Raw genomic sequence first — 19,192 nt, 5'->3', positions numbered from 1 at the left:
GTACGGAATGCAAAAAAAGTCTGGAGTTCTAATAAGTTTAAAAAAAAGAAGTCGCAGTGTAACAGATGAGTTCTCGTGAGAAACCTTGATACTCCGAAAGAGATTGTCCAGTTTGTACACGAAGTGCGTCCAGTTTTTGTCGTAACCCTCTCTACTCTTGTGCACAAGCTATGTGGGTGAAATGATTATACCATGCCAAGTTTCGACATTTTCGGAGTTCATTTTCTAGTGATTTTCAATTTCACGGTCATTTAGCTCTCTAAACAAATCGGTAAATGACTAAAAAATAGCAAATGATGTCAGAAAGTTTTGAAAATTGATGACGTCACTTTGAATGGTGTGTACGGAATGCAAAAAAGTCTGGAGTTGTAATAAGTTTAAAAAAATGAAGTGCCCATGTAACAGATGAGTTCTCGTTAGAAACCCTGATACTTCGAAAGAGATTGTCCAGTTTGTACACGAAGTGTGACCAGTTTTTGTCGTAACCCTCTCTACTCTTTTGCACATGCTATGTGGGTGAAATGATGATACCATGCCAAGCTTCGACATTTTCAGAGTTCATTTTGTAGTGATTTTCAATTTCACGGTCATTTAGCTCTCTAAACAAATCGGTAAATGACTGAAAAATAGCAAATGATGTCAGAAAGTGTTGAAAATTGATGATGTTGCATTGAATGGTGCGTACGGAATGCAAAAAAAGTCTGGAGTTGTAATAAGTTTAAAAAAATGAAGTGGCAGTGTAACAGATGAGTTCTCGTCAGAAACCTTGATAGTCCGAAAGAGATTGTCCAGTTTGTACACGAAGTGCGTCCAGTTTTTGCCGTAACCCTCTCTACTCTTTTGCACATACTATGTGGGTGAAATGATGATACCATGCAAAGTTTCGACATTTTCAGAGTTCATTTTATAGTGATTTTCAATTTCAAGGTCATTTAGCTCTCTAAACAAATCGGTAAATGACTAAACAATAGCAAATGATGTCAGAAAGTTTTGAAAATTGATGACGTCGCTTTGAATGGTGGGTACGGAATGCAAAAAAGTCTGGAGTTCTAATAAGTTTAAAAAAATGAAGTGCCCATGTAACGGATGAGTTCTCGTCAGAAACCCTGATACTTCGAAAGAGATTGTCCAGTTTGTACACGAAGTGCGTCCAATTTTTGTCGTAACCCTCTCTAATGTTTTCCACATGCTATGTGGGTGAAATGATGATACCATGCCAAGTTTCGACATTTTCAGAGTTCATTTTGTAGTGATTTTCAATTTCACGGTCATTTAGCTCTCTAAACAAATCGGTAAATGACTAAAAAATAGCAAATGATGTCAGAAAGTTTTGAAAATTGATGATGTCGCTTTGAATGGTGTGTACGGAACACAAAAAAGTCTGGACCTATAATAAGTTTTAAAAAATGACGTGCCCATGTAACAGATGAGTTCTCGTCAGAAACCCTGATACTTCGAAAGAGATTGTCTAGTTTGTACACGAAGTGTGACCAGTTTTTGTCGTAACCCTCTCTACTCTTTTGCACATGCTATGTGGGTGAAATGATGATACCATGCCAAGTTTCGACATTTTCAGAGTTCATTTTGTAGTGATTTTCAATTTCACGGTCATTTAGCTCTCTAAACAAATCGGTAAATGACTGAAAAATAGCAAATGATGTCAGAAAGTGTTGAAAATTGATGACGTCGCATAGAATGGTGCGTACGGAATGCAAAAAAAGTCTGGAGTTCTAATAAGTTTAAAAAAAAGAAGTGGCAGTGTAACAGATGAGTTCTCGTGAGAAACCATGATACTCCGAAAGAGATTGTCCAGTTTGTACACGAAGTGCGTCCAGTTTTTGTCGTAACCCTCTCTACTCTTGTGCACAAGCTATGTGGGTGAAATGATGATACCATGCAAAGTTTCGACATTTTCAGAGTTCATTTTATAGTGATTTTCAATTTCAAGGTCATTTAGCTCTCTAAACAAATCGGTAAATGACTAAACAATAGCAAATGACGTCAGAAAGTTTTGAAAATTGATGACGTCGCTTTGAATGGTGGGTACGGAATGCAAAGAAGTCTGGAGTTCTAATAAGTTTAAAAAAATGAAGTGCCCATGTAACAGATGAGTTCTCGTCAGAAACCCTGATACTTCGAAAGAGATTGTCCAGTTTGTACACGAAGTGCGTCCAATTTTTGTCGTAACCCTCTCTAATGTTTTGCACATGCTATGTGGGTGAAATGATGATACCATGCCAAGTTTCGACATTTTCAGAGTTCATTTTGTAGTGATTTTCAATTTCACGGTCATTTAGCTCTCTAAACAAATCGGTAAATGACTAAAAAATAGCAAATGATGTCAGAAAGTTTTGAAAATTGATGACGTCGCTTTGAATGGTGTGTACGGAACGCAAAAAAGTCTGGAGTTATAATTAGTTTTTAAAAAATGAAGTGCCCATGTAACAGATGAGTTGTCGTCAGAAACCCTGATACTTAGAAAGAGATTGTCCAGTTTGTACACGAAGTGCATCCAGTTTTTGCCGTAACCCTCTCTACTCTTTTGCACATGCTATGTGGGTGAAATGATGATACCATGCCAAGTTTCGACATTTTAAGAGTTCATTTTGTAGTGATTTTCAATTTCACGGTCATTTAGCTCTCTAAACAAATCGGTAAATAACTAAAAAATAGCAAATGATGTCAGAAAGTTTTGAAAATTGATGACGTCGCTTTGAATGGTGTGTACGGAACGCAAAAAAGTCTGGACCTATAATAAGTTTTAAAAAATGAAGTGCCCATGTAACAGATGAGTTCTCGTCAGAAACCTTGATACTTCGAAAGAGATTGTCCAGTTTGTACACGAAGTGCGTCCAGTTTTTGTCGTAACCCTCTCTACTCTTCTGCACAAGCTATGTGGGTGAAATGATTATACCATGCCAAGTTTCGACATTTTCGGAGTTCATTTTGTAGTGATTTTCAATTTCACGGTCATTTAGCTCTCTAAACAAATCGGTAAATGACTAAAAAATAGCAAATGATGTCAGAAAGTTTTGAAAATTGATGACGTCGCTTTGAATGGTGTGTACGGAACGCAAAAAAGTCTGGAGTTGTAATAAGTTTAAAAAAATGAAGTGCCCATGTAACAGATGAGTTCTCGTCAGAAACCCTGATACTTCGAAAGAGATTGTCTAGTTTGTACACGAAGTGTGACCAGTTTTTGTCGTAACCCTCTCTACTCTTTTGCACATGCTATGTGGGTGAAATGATGATACCATGCCAAGTTTCGACATTTTCAGAGTTCATTTTGTAGTGATTTTCCATTTCACGGTCATTTAGCTCTCTAAACAAATCGGTAAATGACTGAAAAATAGCAAATGATGTCAGAAAGTGTTGAAAATTGATGACGTCGCATTGAATGGTGCGTACGGAATGCAAAAAAAGTCTGGAGTTGTAATAAGTTTAAAAAAAAGAAGTGGCAGTGTAACAGATGAGTTCTCGTGAGAAACCTTGATACTCCGAAAGAGATTGTCCAGTTTGTACACGAAGTGCGTCCAGTTTTTGTCGTAACCCTCTCTACTCTTGTGCACAAGCTATGTGGGTGAAATGATTATACCATGCCAAGTTTCGACATTTTTGGAGTTCATTTTCTAGTGATTTTCAATTTCACGGTCATTTAGCTCTCTAAACAAATCGGTAAATGACTAAAAAATAGCAAATGATGTCAGAAAGTTTTGAAAATTGATGACGTCACTTTGAATGGTGTGTACGGAATGCAAAAAAGTCTGGAGTTGTAATAAGTTTAAAAAAATGAAGTGCCCATGTAACAGATGAGTTCTCGTTAGAAACCCTGATACTTCGAAAGAGATTGTCCAGTTTGTACACGAAGTGTGACCAGTTTTTGTCGTAACCCTCTCTACTCTTTTGCACATGCTATGTGGGTGAAATGATGATACCATGCCAAGTTTCGACATTTTCAGAGTTCATTTTGTAGTGATTTTCAATTTCACGGTCATTTAGCTCTCTAAACAAATCGGTAAATGACTGAAAAATAGCAAATGATGTCAGAAAGTGTTGAAAATTGATGACGTTGCATAGAATGGTGCGTACGGAATGCAAAAAAAGTCTGGAGTTGTAATAAGTTTAAAAAAATGAAGTGGCAGTGTAACAGATGAGTTCTCGTCAGAAACCTTCATACTCCGAAAGAGATTGTCCAGTTTGTACACGAAGTGCGTCCAGTTTTTGCCGTAACCCTCTCTACTCTTTTGCGCATACTATGTGGGTGAAATGATGATACCATGCAAAGTTTCGACATTTTCAGAGTTCATTTTATAGTGATTTTCAATTTCAAGGTCATTTAGCTCTCTAAACAAATCGGTAAATGACTAAACAATAGCAAATGACGTCAGAAAGTTTTGAAAATTGATGACGTCGCTTTGAATGGTGGGTACGGAATGCAAAAAAGTCTGGAGTTCTAATAAGTTTAAAAAAATGAAGTGCCCATGTACCAGATGAGTTCTCGTCAGAAACCCTGATACTTCGAAAGAGATTGTCCAGTTTGTACACGAAGTGCGTCCAATTTTTGTCGTAACCCTCTCTAATGTTTTGCACATGCTATGTGGGTGAAATGATGATACCATGCCAAGTTTCGACATTTTCAGAGTTCATTTTGTAGTGATTTTCAATTTCACGGTCATTTAGCTCTCTAAACAAATCGGTAAATGACTAAAAAATAGCAAATGATGTCAGAAAGTTTTGAAAATTGATGACGTCGCTTTGAATGGTGTGTACGGAACGCAAAAAAGTCTGGAGTTATAATAAGTTTTTAAAAAATGAAGTGCCCATGTAACAGATGAGTTGTCGTCAGAAACCCTGATACTTAGAAAGAGATTGTCCAGTTTGTACACGAAGTGCATCCAGTTTTTGCCGTAACCCTCTCTACTCTTTTGCACATGCTATGTGGGTGAAATGATGATACCATGCCAAGTTTCGACATTTTAAGAGTTCATTTTGTAGTGATTTTCAATTTCACGGTCATTTAGCTCTCTAAACAAATCGGTAAATAACTAAAAAATAGCAAATGATGTCAGAAAGTTTTGAAAATTGATGACGTCGCTTTGAATGGTGTGTACGGAACGCAAAAAAGTCTGGACCTATAATAAGTTTTAAAAAATGAAGTGCCCATGTAACAGATGAGTTCTCGTCAGAAACCTTGATACTTCGAAAGAGATTGTCCAGTTTGTACACGAAGTGCGTCCAGTTTTTGTCGTAACCCTCTCTACTCTTCTGCACAAGCTATGTGGGTGAAATGATTATACCATGCCAAGTTTCGACATTTTCGGAGTTCATTTTGTAGTGATTTTCAATTTCACGGTCATTTAGCTCTCTAAACAAATCGGTAAATGACTAAAAAATAGCAAATGATGTCAGAAAGTTTTGAAAATTGATGACGTCGCTTTGAATGGTGTGTACGGAACGCAAAAAAGTCTGGAGTTGTATTAAGTTTAAAAAAATGAAGTGCCCATGTAACAGATGAGTTCTCGTCAGAAACCCTGATACTTCAAAAGAGATTGTCTAGTTTGTACACGAAGTGTGACCAGTTTTTGTCGTAACCCTCTCTACTCTTTTGCACATGCTATGTGGGTGAAATGATGATACCATGCCAAGTTTCGACATTTTCAGAGTTCATTTTGTAGTGATTTTCAATTTCACGGTCATTTAGCTCTCTAAACAAATCGGTAAATGACTGAAAAATAGCAAATGATGTCAGAAAGTGTTGAAAATTGATGACGTCGCATTGAATGGTGCGTACGGAATGCAAAAAAAGTCTGGAGTTGTAATAAGTTTAAAAAAAAGAAGTGGCAGTGTAACAGATGAGTTCTCGTGAGAAACCTTGATACTCCGAAAGAGATTGTCCAGTATGTACACGAAGTGCGTCCAGTTTTTGTCGTAACCCTCTCTAATCTTGTGCACAAGCTATGTGGGTGAAATGATTATACCATGCCAAGTTTCGACATTTTCGGAGTTCATTTTCTAGTGATTTTCAATTTCACGGTCATTTAGCTCTCTAAACAAATCGGTAAATGACTAAAAAATAGCAAATGATGTCAGAAAGTTTTGAAAATTGATGACGTCACTTTGAATGGTGTGTACGGAATGCAAAAAAGTCTGGAGTTGTAATAAGTTTAAAAAAATGAAGTGCCCATGTAACAGATGAGTTCTCGTTAGAAACCCTGATACTTCGAAAGAGATTGTCCAGTTTGTACACGAAGTGTGACCAGTTTTTGTCGTAACCCTCTCTACTCTTTTGCACATGCTATGTGGGTGAAATGATGATACCATGCCAAGTTTCGACATTTTCAGAGTTCATTTTGTAGTGATTTTCAATTTCACGGTCATTTAGCTCTCTAAACAAATCGGTAAATGACTGAAAAATAACAAATGATGTCAGAAAGTGTTGAAAATTGATGACGTTGCATTGAATGGTGCGTACGGAATGCAAAAAAAGTCTGGAGTTGTAATAAGTTTAAAAAAATGAAGTGGCAGTGTAACAGATGAGTTCTCGTCAGAAACCTTGATACTCCGAAAGAGATTGTCCAGTTTGTACACGAAGTGCGTCCAGTTTTTGCCGTAACCCTCTCTACTCTTTTGCACATACTATGTGGGTGAAATGATGATACCATGCAAAGTTTCGACATTTTCAGAGTTCATTTTATAGTGATTTTCAATTTCAAGGTCATTTAGCTCTCTAAACAAATCGGTAAATGACTAAACAATAGCAAATGACGTCAGAACGTTTTGAAAATTGATGACGTCGCTTTGAATGGTGGGTACGGAATGCAAAAAAGTCTGGAGTTCTAATAAGTTTAAAAAAATGAAGTGCCCATGTAACAGATGAGTTCTCGTCAGAAACCCTGATACTTCGAAAGAGATTGTCCAGTTTGTACACGAAGTGCGTCCAATTTTTGTCGTAACCCTCTCTAATGTTTTGCACATGCTATGTGGGTGAAATGATGATACCATGCCAAGTTTCGACATTTTCAGAGTTCATTTTGTAGTGATTTTCAATTTCACGGTCATTTAGCTCTCTAAACAAATCGGTAAATGACTAAAAAATAGCAAATGATGTCAGAAAGTTTTGAAAATTGATGACGTCGCTTTGAATGGTGTGTACGGAACGCAAAAAAGTCTGGAGTTATAATAAGTTTTTAAAAAATGAAGTGCCCATGTAACAGATGAGTTGTCGTCAGAAACCCTGATACTTAGAAAGAGATTGTCCAGTTTGTACACGAAGTGCATCCAGTTTTTGCCGTAACCCTCTCTACTCTTTTGCACATGCTATGTGGGTGAAATGATGATACCATGCCAAGTTTCGACATTTTAAGAGTTCATTTTGTAGTGATTTTCAATTTCACGGTCATTTAGCTCTCTAAACAAATCGGTAAATAACTAAAAAATAGCAAATGATGTCAGAAAGTTTTGAAAATTGATGACGTCGCTTTGAATGGTGTGTACGGAGCGCAAAAAAGTCTGGACCAATAATAAGTTTTAAAAAATGAAGTGCCCATGTAACAGATGAGTTCTCGTCAGAAACCTTGATACTTCGAAAGAGATTGTCCAGTTTGTACACGAAGTGCGTCCAGTTTTTGTCGTAACCCTCTCTACTCTTCTGCACAAGCTATGTGGGTGAAATGATTATACCATGCCAAGTTTCGACATTTTCGGAGTTCATTTTGTAGTGATTTTCAATTTCACGGTCATTTAGCTCTCTAAACAAATCGGTAAATGACTAAAAAATAGCAAATGATGTCAGAAAGTTTTGAAAATTGATGACGTCGCTTTGAATGGTGTGTACGGAACGCAAAAAAGTCTGGAGTTGTAATAAGTTTAAAAAAATGAAGTGCCCATGTAACAGATGAGTTCTCGTCAGAAACCCTGATACTTCGAAAGAGATTGTCTAGTTTGTACACGAAGTGTGACCAGTTTTTGTCGTAACCCTCTCTACTCTTTTGCACATGCTATGTGGGTGAAATGATGATACCATGCCAAGTTTCGACATTTTCAGAGTTCATTTTGTAGTGATTTTCATTTTCACGGTCATTTAGCTCTCTAAACAAATCGGTAAATGACTGAAAAATAGCAAATGATGTCAGAAAGTGTTGAAAATTGATGACGTCGCATTGAATGGTGCGTACGGAATGCAAAAAAAGTCTGGAGTTGTAATAAGTTTAAAAAAAAGAAGTGGCAGTGTAACAGATGAGTTCTCGTGAGAAACCTTGATACTCCGAAAGAGATTGTCCAGTTTGTACACGAAGTGCGTCCAGTTTTTGTCGTAACCCTCTCTACTCTTGTGCACAAGCTATGTGGGTGAAATGATTATACCATGCCAAGTTTCGACATTTTCGGAGTTCATTTTCTAGTGATTTTCAATTTCACGGTCATTTAGCTCTCTAAACAAATCGGTAAATGACTAAAAAATAGCAAATGATGTCAGAAAGTTTTGAAAATTGATGACGTCACTTTGAATGGTGTGTACGGAATGCAAAAAAGTCTGGAGTTGTAATAAGTTTAAAAAAATGAAGTGCCCATGTAACAGATGAGTTCTCGTTAGAAACCCTGATACTTCGAAAGAGATTGTCCAGTTTGTACACGAAGTGTGACCAGTTTTTGTCGTAACCCTCTCTACTCTTTTGCACATGCTATGTGGGTGAAATGATGATACCATGCCAAGTTTCGACATTTTCAGAGTTCATTTTGTAGTGATTTTCAATTTCACGGTCATTTAGCTCTCTAAACAAATCGGTAAATGACTGAAAAATAGCAAATGATGTCAGAAAGTGTTGAAAATTGATGACGTTGCATTGAATGGTGCGTACGGAATGCAAAAAAAGTCTGGAGTTGTAATAAGTTTAAAAAAATGAAGTGGCAGTGTAACAGATGAGTTCTCGTCAGAAACCTTCATACTCCGAAAGAGATTGTCCAGTTTGTACACGAAGTGCGTCCAGTTTTTGCCGTAACCCTCTCTACTCTTTTGCACATACTATGTGGGTGAAATGACGATACCATGCAAAGTTTCGACATTTTCAGAGTTCATTTTATAGTGATTTTCAATTTCAAGGTCATTTAGCTCTCTAAACAAATCGGTAAATGACTAAACAATAGCAAATGACGTCAGAAAGTTTTGAAAATTGATGACGTCGCTTTGAATGGTGGGTACGGAATGCAAAAAAGTCTGGAGTTCTAATAAGTTTAAAAAAATGAAGTGCCCATGTAACAGATGAGTTCTCGTCAGAAACCCTGATACTTCGAAAGAGATTGTCCAGTTTGTACACGAAGTGCGTCCAATTTTTGTCGTAACCCTCTCTAATGTTTTGCACATGCTATGTGGGTGAAATGATGATACCATGCCAAGTTTCGACATTTTCAGAGTTCATTTTGTAGTGATTTTCAATTTCACGGTCATTTAGCTCTCTAAACAAATCGGTAAATGACTAAAAAATAGCAAATGATGTCAGAAAGTTTTGAAAATTGATGACGTCGCTTTGAATGGTGTGTACGGAACGCAAAAAAGTCTGGAGTTATAATAAGTTTTTAAAAAATGAAGTGCCCATGTAACAGATGAGTTGTCGTCAGAAACCCTGATACTTAGAAAGAGATTGTCCAGTTTGTACACGAAGTGCATCCAGTTTTTGCCGTAACCCTCTCTACTCTTTTGCACATGCTATGTGGGTGAAATGATGATACCATGCCAAGTTTCGACATTTTAAGAGTTCATTTTGTAGTGATTTTCAATTTCACGGTCATTTAGCTCTCTAAACAAATCGGTAAATAACTAAAAAATAGCAAATGATGTCAGAAAGTTTTGAAAATTGATGACGTCGCTTTGAATGGTGTGTACGGAGCGCAAAAAAGTCTGGACCTATAATAAGTTTTAAAAAATGAAGTGCCCATGTAACAGATGAGTTCTCGTCAGAAACCTTGATACTTCGAAAGAGATTGTCCAGTTTGTACACGAAGTGCGTCCAGTCTTTGTCGTAACCCTCTCTACTCTTCTGCACAAGCTATGTGGGTGAAATGATTATACCATGCCAAGTTTCGACATTTTCGGAGTTCATTTTGTAGTGATTTTGAATTTCACGGTCATTTAGCTCTCTAAACAAATCGGTAAATGACTGAAAAATAGCAAATGATGTCAGAAAGTGTTGAAAATTGATGACGTCGCATTGAATGGTGCGTACGGAATGCAAAAAAAGTCTGGAGTTGTAATAAGTTTAAAAAAAAGAAGTGGCAGTGTAACAGATGAGTTCTCGTGAGAAACCTTGATACTCCGAAAGAGATTGTCCAGTTTGTACACGAAGTGCGTCCAGTTTTTGTCGTAACCCTCTCTACTCTTGTGCACAAGCTATGTGGGTGAAATGATTATACCATGCCAAGTTTCGACATTTTCGGAGTTCATTTTCTAGTGATTTTCAATTTCACGGTCATTTAGCTCTCTAAACAAATCGGTAAATGACTAAAAAATAGCAAATGATGTCAGAAAGTTTTGAAAATTGATGACGTCACTTTGAATGGTGTGTACGGAATGCAAAAAAGTCTGGAGTTGTAATAAGTTTAAAAAAATGAAGTGCCCATGTAACAGATGAGTTCTCGTTAGAAACCCTGATACTTCGAAAGAGATTGTCCAGTTTGTACACGAAGTGTGACCAGTTTTTGTCGTAACCCTCTCTACTCTTTTGCACATGCTATGTGGGTGAAATGATGATACCATGCCAAGTTTCGACATTTTCAGAGTTCATTTTGTAGTGATTTTCAATTTCACGGTCATTTAGCTCTCTAAACAAATCGGTAAATGACTGAAAAATAGCAAATGATGTCAGAAAGTGTTGAAAATTGATGACGTTGCATTGAATGGTGCGTACGGAATGCAAAAAAAGTCTGGAGTTGTAATAAGTTTAAAAAAATGAAGTGGCAGTGTAACAGATGAGTTCTCGTCAGAAACCTTCATACTCCGAAAGAGATTGTCCAGTTTGTACACGAAGTGCGTCCAGTTTTTGCCGTAACCCTCTCTACTCTTTTGCACATACTATGTGGGTGAAATGACGATACCATGCAAAGTTTCGACATTTTCAGAGTTCATTTTATAGTGATTTTCAATTTCAAGGTCATTTAGCTCTCTAAACAAATCGGTAAATGACTAAACAATAGCAAATGACGTCAGAAAGTTTTGAAAATTGATGACGTCGCTTTGAATGGTGGGTACGGAATGCAAAAAAGTCTGGAGTTCTAATAAGTTTAAAAAAATGAAGTGCCCATGTAACAGATGAGTTCTCGTCAGAAACCCTGATACTTCGAAAGAGATTGTCCAGTTTGTACACGAAGTGCGTCCAATTTTTGTCGTAACCCTCTCTAATGTTTTGCACATGCTATGTGGGTGAAATGATGATACCATGCCAAGTTTCGACATTTTCAGAGTTCATTTTGTAGTGATTTTCAATTTCACGGTCATTTAGCTCTCTAAACAAATCGGTAAATGACTAAAAAATAGCAAATGATGTCAGAAAGTTTTGAAAATTGATGACGTCGCTTTGAATGGTGTGTACGGAACGCAAAAAAGTCTGGAGTTATAATAAGTTTTTAAAAAATGAAGTGCCCATGTAACAGATGAGTTGTCGTCAGAAACCCTGATACTTAGAAAGAGATTGTCCAGTTTGTACACGAAGTGCATCCAGTTTTTGCCGTAACCCTCTCTACTCTTTTGCACATGCTATGTGGGTGAAATGATGATACCATGCCAAGTTTCGACATTTTAAGAGTTCATTTTGTAGTGATTTTCAATTTCACGGTCATTTAGCTCTCTAAACAAATCGGTAAATAACTAAAAAATAGCAAATGATGTCAGAAAGTTTTGAAAATTGATGACGTCGCTTTGAATGGTGTGTACGGAGCGCAAAAAAGTCTGGACCTATAATAAGTTTTAAAAAATGAAGTGCCCATGTAACAGATGAGTTCTCGTCAGAAACCTTGATACTTCGAAAGAGATTGTCCAGTTTGTACACGAAGTGCGTCCAGTCTTTGTCGTAACCCTCTCTACTCTTCTGCACAAGCTATGTGGGTGAAATGATTATACCATGCCAAGTTTCGACATTTTCGGAGTTCATTTTGTAGTGATTTTGAATTTCACGGTCATTTAGCTCTCTAAACAAATCGGTAAATGACTAAAAAATAGCAAATGATGTCAGAAAGTTTTGAAAATTGATGACGTCGCTTTGAATGGTGTGTACGGAACGCAAAAAAGTCTGGAGTTGTAATAAGTTTAAAAAAATGAAGTGCCCATGTAACAGATGAGTTCTCGTCAGAAACCCTGATACTTCGAAAGAGATTGTCTAGTTTGTACACGAAGTGTGACCAGTTTTTGTCGTAACCCTCTCTACTCTTTTGCACATGCTATGTGGGTGAAATGATGATACCATGCCAAGTTTCGACATTTTCAGAGTTCATTTTGTAGTGATTTTCAATTTCACGGTCATTTAGCTCTCTAAACAAATCGGTAAATGACTGAAAAATAGCAAATGATGTCAGAAAGTGTTGAAAATTGATGACGTCGCATTGAATGGTGCGTACGGAATGCAAAAAAAGTCTGGAGTTGTAATAAGTTTAAAAAAAAGAAGTGGCAGTGTAACAGATGAGTTCTCGTGAGAAACCTTGATACTCCGAAAGAGATTGTCCAGTATGTACACGAAGTGCGTCCAGTTTTTGTCGTAACCCTCTCTAATCTTGTGCACAAGCTATGTGGGTGAAATGATTATACCATGCCAAGTTTCGACATTTTCGGAGTTCATTTTCTAGTGATTTTCAATTTCACGGTCATTTAGCTCTCTAAACAAATCGGTAAATGACTAAAAAATAGCAAATGATGTCAGAAAGTTTTGAAAATTGATGACGTCACTTTGAATGGTGTGTACGGAATGCAAAAAAGTCTGGAGTTGTAATAAGTTTAAAAAAATGAAGTGCCCATGTAACAGATGAGTTCTCGTTAGAAACCCTGATACTTCGAAAGAGATTGTCCAGTTTGTACACGAAGTGTGACCAGTTTTTGTCGTAACCCTCTCTACTCTTTTGCACATGCTATGTGGGTGAAATGATGATACCATGCCAAGTTTCGACATTTTCAGAGTTCATTTTGTAGTGATTTTCAATTTCACGGTCATTTAGCTCTCTAAACAAATCGGTAAATGACTGAAAAATAACAAATGATGTCAGAAAGTGTTGAAAATTGATGACGTTGCATTGAATGGTGCGTACGGAATGCAAAAAAAGTCTGGAGTTGTAATAAGTTTAAAAAAATGAAGTGGCAGTGTAACAGATGAGTTCTCGTCAGAAACCTTGATACTCCGAAAGAGATTGTCCAGTTTGTACACGAAGTGCGTCCAGTTTTTGCCGTAACCCTCTCTACTCTTTTGCACATACTATGTGGGTGAAATGATGATACCATGCAAAGTTTCGACATTTTCAGAGTTCATTTTATAGTGATTTTCAATTTCAAGGTCATTTAGCTCTCTAAACAAATCGGTAAATGACTAAACAATAGCAAATGACGTCAGAACGTTTTGAAAATTGATGACGTCGCTTTGAATGGTGGGTACGGAATGCAAAAAAGTCTGGAGTTCTAATAAGTTTAAAAAAATGAAGTGCCCATGTAACAGATGAGTTCTCGTCAGAAACCCTGATACTTCGAAAGAGATTGTCCAGTTTGTACACGAAGTGCGTCCAATTTTTGTCGTAACCCTCTCTAATGTTTTGCACATGCTATGTGGGTGAAATGATGATACCATGCCAAGTTTCGACATTTTCAGAGTTCATTTTGTAGTGATTTTCAATTTCACGGTCATTTAGCTCTCTAAACAAATCGGTAAATGACTAAAAAATAGCAAATGATGTCAGAAAGTTTTGAAAATTGATGACGTCGCTTTGAATGGTGTGTACGGAACGCAAAAAAGTCTAGAGTTATAATAAGTTTTTAAAAAATGAAGTGCCCATGTAACAGATGAGTTGTCGTCAGAAACCCTGATACTTAGAAAGAGATTGTCCAGTTTGTACACGAAGTGCATCCAGTTTTTGCCGTAACCCTCTCTACTCTTTTGCACATGCTATGTGGGTGAAATGATGATACCATGCCAAGTTTCGACATTTTAAGAGTTCATTTTGTAGTGATTTTCAATTTCACGGTCATTTAGCTCTCTAAACAAATCGGTAAATAACTAAAAAATAGCAAATGATGTCAGAAAGTTTTGAAAATTGATGACGTCGCTTTGAATGGTGTGTACGGAACGCAAAAAAGTCTGGACCTATAATAAGTTTTAAAAAATGAAGTGCCCATGTAACAGATGAGTTCTCGTCAGAAACCTTGATACTTCGAAAGAGATTGTCCAGTTTGTACACGAAGTGCGTCCAGTTTTTGTCGTAACCCTCTCTACTCTTCTGCACAAGCTATGTGGGTGAAATGATTATACCATGCCAAGTTTCGACATTTTCGGAGTTCATTTTGTAGTGATTTTCAATTTCACGGTCATTTAGCTCTCTAAACAAATCGGTAAATGACTAAAAAATAGCAAATGATGTCAGAAAGTTTTGAAAATTGATGACGTCGCTTTGAATGGTGTGTACGGAACGCAAAAAAGTCTGGAGTTGTAATAAGTTTAAAAAAATGAAGTGCCCATGTAACAGATGAGTTCTCGTCAGAAACCCTGATACTTCGAAAGAGATTGTCTAGTTTGTACACGAAGTGTGACCAGTTTTTGTCGTAACCCTCTCTACTCTTTTGCACATGCTATGTGGGTGAAATGATGATACCATGCCAAGTTTCGACATTTTCAGAGTTCATTTTGTAGTGATTTTCAATTTCACGGTCATTTAGCTCTCTAAACAAATCGGTAAATGACTGAAAAATAACAAATGATGTCAGAAAGTGTTGAAAATTGATGACGTTGCATTGAATGGTGCGTACGGAATGCAAAAAAAGTCTGGAGTTGTAATAAGTTTAAAAAAATGAAGTGGCAGTGTAACAGATGAGTTCTCGTCAGAAACCTTGATACTCCGAAAGAGATTGTCCAGTTTGTACACGAAGTGCGTCCAGTTTTTGCCGTAACCCTCTCTACTCTTTTGCACATACTATGTGGGTGAAATGATGATACCATGCAAAGTTTCGACATTTTCAGAGTTCATTTTATAGTGATTTTCAATTTCAAGGTCATTTAGCTCTCTAAACAAATCGGTAAATGACTAAACAATAGCAAATGACGTCAGAACGTTTTGAAAATTGATGACGTCGCTTTGAATGGTGGGTACGGAATGCAAAAAAGTCTGGAGTTCTAATAAGTTTAAAAAAATGAAGTGCCCATGTAACAGATGAGTTCTCGTCAGAAACCCTGATACTTCGAAAGAGATTGTCCAGTTTGTACACGAAGTGCATCCAGTTTTTGCCGTAACCCTCTCTACTCTTTTGCACATGCTATGTGGGTGAAATGATGATACCATGCCAAGTTTCGACATTTTAAGAGTTCATTTTGTAGTGATTTTCAATTTCACGGTCATTTAGCTCTCTAAACAAATCGGTAAATAACTAAAAAATAGCAAATGATGTCAGAAAGTTTTGAAAATTGATGACGTCGCTTTGAATGGTGTGTACGGAACGCAAAAAAGTCTGGACCTATAATAAGTTTTAAAAAATGAAGTGCCCATGTAACAGATGAGTTCTCGTCAGAAACCTTGATACTTCGAAAGAGATTGTCCAGTTTGTACACGAAGTGCGTCCAGTTTTTGTCGTAACCCTCTCTACTCTTCTGCACAAGCTATGTGGGTGAAATGATTATACCATGCCAAGTTTCGACATTTTCGGAGTTCATTTTGTAGTGATTTTCAATTTCACGGTCATTTAGCTCTCTAAACAAATCGGTAAATGACTAAAAAATAGCAAATGATGTCAGAAAGTTTTGAAAATTGATGACGTCGCTTTGAATGGTGTGTACGGAACGCAAAAAAGTCTGGAGTTGTAATAAGTTTAAAAAAATGAAGTGCCCATGTAACAGATGAGTTCTCGTCAGAAACCCTGATACTTCGAAAGAGATTGTCTAGTTTGTACACGAAGTGTGACCAGTTTTTGTCGTAACCCTCTCTACTCTTTTGCACATGCTATGTGGGTGAAATGATGATACCATGCCAAGTTTCGACATTTTCAGAGTTCATTTTGTAGTGATTTTCAATTTCACGGTCATTTAGCTCTCTAAACAAATCGGTAAATGACTGAAAAATAACAAATGATGTCAGAAAGTGTTGAAAATTGATGACGTTGCATTGAATGGTGCGTACGGAATGCAAAAAAAGTCTGGAGTTGTAATAAGTTTAAAAAAATGAAGTGGCAGTGTAACAGATGAGTTCTCGTCAGAAACCTTGATACTCCGAAAGAGATTGTCCAGTTTGTACACGAAGTGCGTCCAGTTTTTGCCGTAACCCTCTCTACTCTTTTGCACATACTATGTGGGTGAAATGATGATACCATGCAAAGTTTCGACATTTTCAGAGTTCATTTTATAGTGATTTTCAATTTCAAGGTCATTTAGCTCTCTAAACAAATCGGTAAATGACTAAACAATAGCAAATGACGTCAGAACGTTTTGAAAATTGATGACGTCGCTTTGAATGGTGGGTACGGAATGCAAAAAAGTCTGGAGTTCTAATAAGTTTAAAAAAATGAAGTGCCCATGTAACAGATGAGTTCTCGTCAGAAACCCTGATACTTCGAAAGAGATTGTCCAGTTTGTACACGAAGTGCGTCCAATTTTTGTCGTAACCCTCTCTAATGTTTTGCACATGCTATGTGGGTGAAATGATGATACCATGCCAAGTTTCGACATTTTCAGAGTTCATTTTGTAGTGATTTTCAATTTCACGGTCATTTAGCTCTCTAAACAAATCGGTAAATGACTAAAAAATAGCAAATGATGTCAGAAAGTTTTGAAAATTGATGACGTCGCTTTGAATGGTGTGTACGGAACGCAAAAAAGTCTAGAGTTATAATAAGTTTTTAAAAAATGAAGTGCCCATGTAACAGATGAGTTGTCGTCAGAAACCCTGATACTTAGAAAGAGATTGTCCAGTTTGTACACGAAGTGCATCCAGTTTTTGCCGTAACCCTCTCTACTCTTTTGCACATGCTATGTGGGTGAAATGATGATACCATGCCAAGTTTCGACATTTTAAGAGTTCATTTTGTAGTGATTTTCAATTTCACGGTCATTTAGCTCTCTAAACAAATCGGTAAATAACTAAAAAATAGCAAATGATGTCAGAAAGTTTTGAAAATTGATGACGTCGCTTTGAATGGTGTGTACGGAACGCAAAAAAGTCTGGACCTATAATAAGTTTTAAAAAATGAAGTGCCCATGTAACAGATGAGTTCTCGTCAGAAACCTTGATACTTCGAAAGAGATTGTCCAGTTTGTACACGAAGTGCGTCCAGTTTTTGTCGTAACCCTCTCTACTCTTCTGCACAAGCTATGTGGGTGAAATGATTATACCATGCCAAGTTTCGACATTTTCGGAGTTCATTTTGTAGTGATTTTCAATTTCACGGTCATTTAGCTCTCTAAACAAATCGGTAAATGACTAAAAAATAGCAAATGATGTCAGAAAGTTTTGAAAATTGATGACGTCGCTTTGAATGGTGTGTACGGAACGCAAAAAAGTCTGGAGTTGTAATAAGTTTAAAAAAATGAAGTGCCCATGTAACAGATGAGTTCTCGTCAGAAACCCTGATACTTCGAAAGAGATTGTCTAGTTTGTACACGAAGTGTGACCAGTTTTTGTCGTAACCCTCTCTACTCTTTTGCACATGCTATGTGGGTGAAATGATGATACCATGCCAAGTTTCGACATTTTCAGAGTTCATTTTGTAGTGATTTTCAATTTCACGGTCATTTAGCTCTCTAAACAAATCGGTAAATGACTGAAAAATAGCAAATGATGTCAGAAAGTGTTGAAAATTGATGACGTCGCATTGAATGGTGCGTACGGAATGCAAAAAAAGTCTGGAGTTGTAATAAGTTTAAAAAAAAGAAGTGGCAGTGTAACAGATGAGTTCTCGTGAGAAACCTTGATACTCCGAAAGAGATTGTCCAGTTTGTACACGAAGTGCGTCCAGTTTTTGTCGTAACCCTCTCTACTCTTGTGCACAAGCTATGTGGGTGAAATGATTATACCATGCCAAGTTTCGACATTTTCGGAGTTCATTTTCTAGTGATTTTCAATTTCACGGTCATTTAGCTCTCTAAACAAATCGGTAAATGACTAAAAAATAGCAAATGATGTCAGAAAGTTTTGAAAATTGATGACGTCACTTTGAATGGTGTGTACGGAATGCAAAAAAGTCTGGAGTTGTAATAAGTTTAAAAAAAATGAAGTGCCCATGTAACAGATGAGTTCTCGTTAGAAACCCTGCTACTTCGAAAGAGATTGTCCAGTTTGTACACGAAGTGTGACCAGTTTTTGTCGTAACCCTCTCTACTCTTTTGCACATGCTATGTGGGTGAAATGATGATACCATGCCAAGTTTCGACATTTTCAGAGTTCATTTTGTAGTGATTTTCAATTTCACGGTCATTTAGCTCTCTAAACAAATCGGTAAATGACTGAAAAATAGCAAATGATGTCAGAAAGTGTTGAAAATTGATGACGTTGCATTGAATGGTGCGTACGCAATGCACAAAAAGTCTGGAGTTGTAATAAGTTTAAAAAAATGAAGTGGCAGTGTAACAGATGAGTTCTCGTCAGAAACCTTGATATTCCGAAAGAGATTGTCCAGTTTGTACACGAAGTGCGTCCAGTTTTTGCCGTAACCCTCTCTACTCTTTTGCACATACTATGTGGGTGAAATGATGATACCATGCAAAGTTTCGACATTTTCAGAGTTCATTTTATAGTGATTTTCAATTTCAAGGTCATTTAGCTCTCTAAACAAATCGGTAAATGACTGAACAATAGCAAATGACGTCAGAAAGTTTTGAAAATTGATGACGTCGCTTTGAATGGTGGGTACGGAATGCAAAAAAGTCTGGAGTTCTAATAAGTTTAAAAAAATGAAGTGCCCATGTAACAGATGAGTTCTCGTCAGAAACCCTGATACTTCGAAAGAGATTGTCCAGTTTGTACACGAAGTGCG

The sequence above is a fragment of the Aegilops tauschii genome, chromosome 1 (genome assembly GCF_002575655.3).
Source record: "Aegilops tauschii subsp. strangulata cultivar AL8/78 chromosome 1, Aet v6.0, whole genome shotgun sequence".
NCBI classification, from domain to species: Eukaryota; Viridiplantae; Streptophyta; class Magnoliopsida; order Poales; family Poaceae; genus Aegilops; species Aegilops tauschii.
This window is presented reverse-complemented; position numbering follows the sequence as displayed.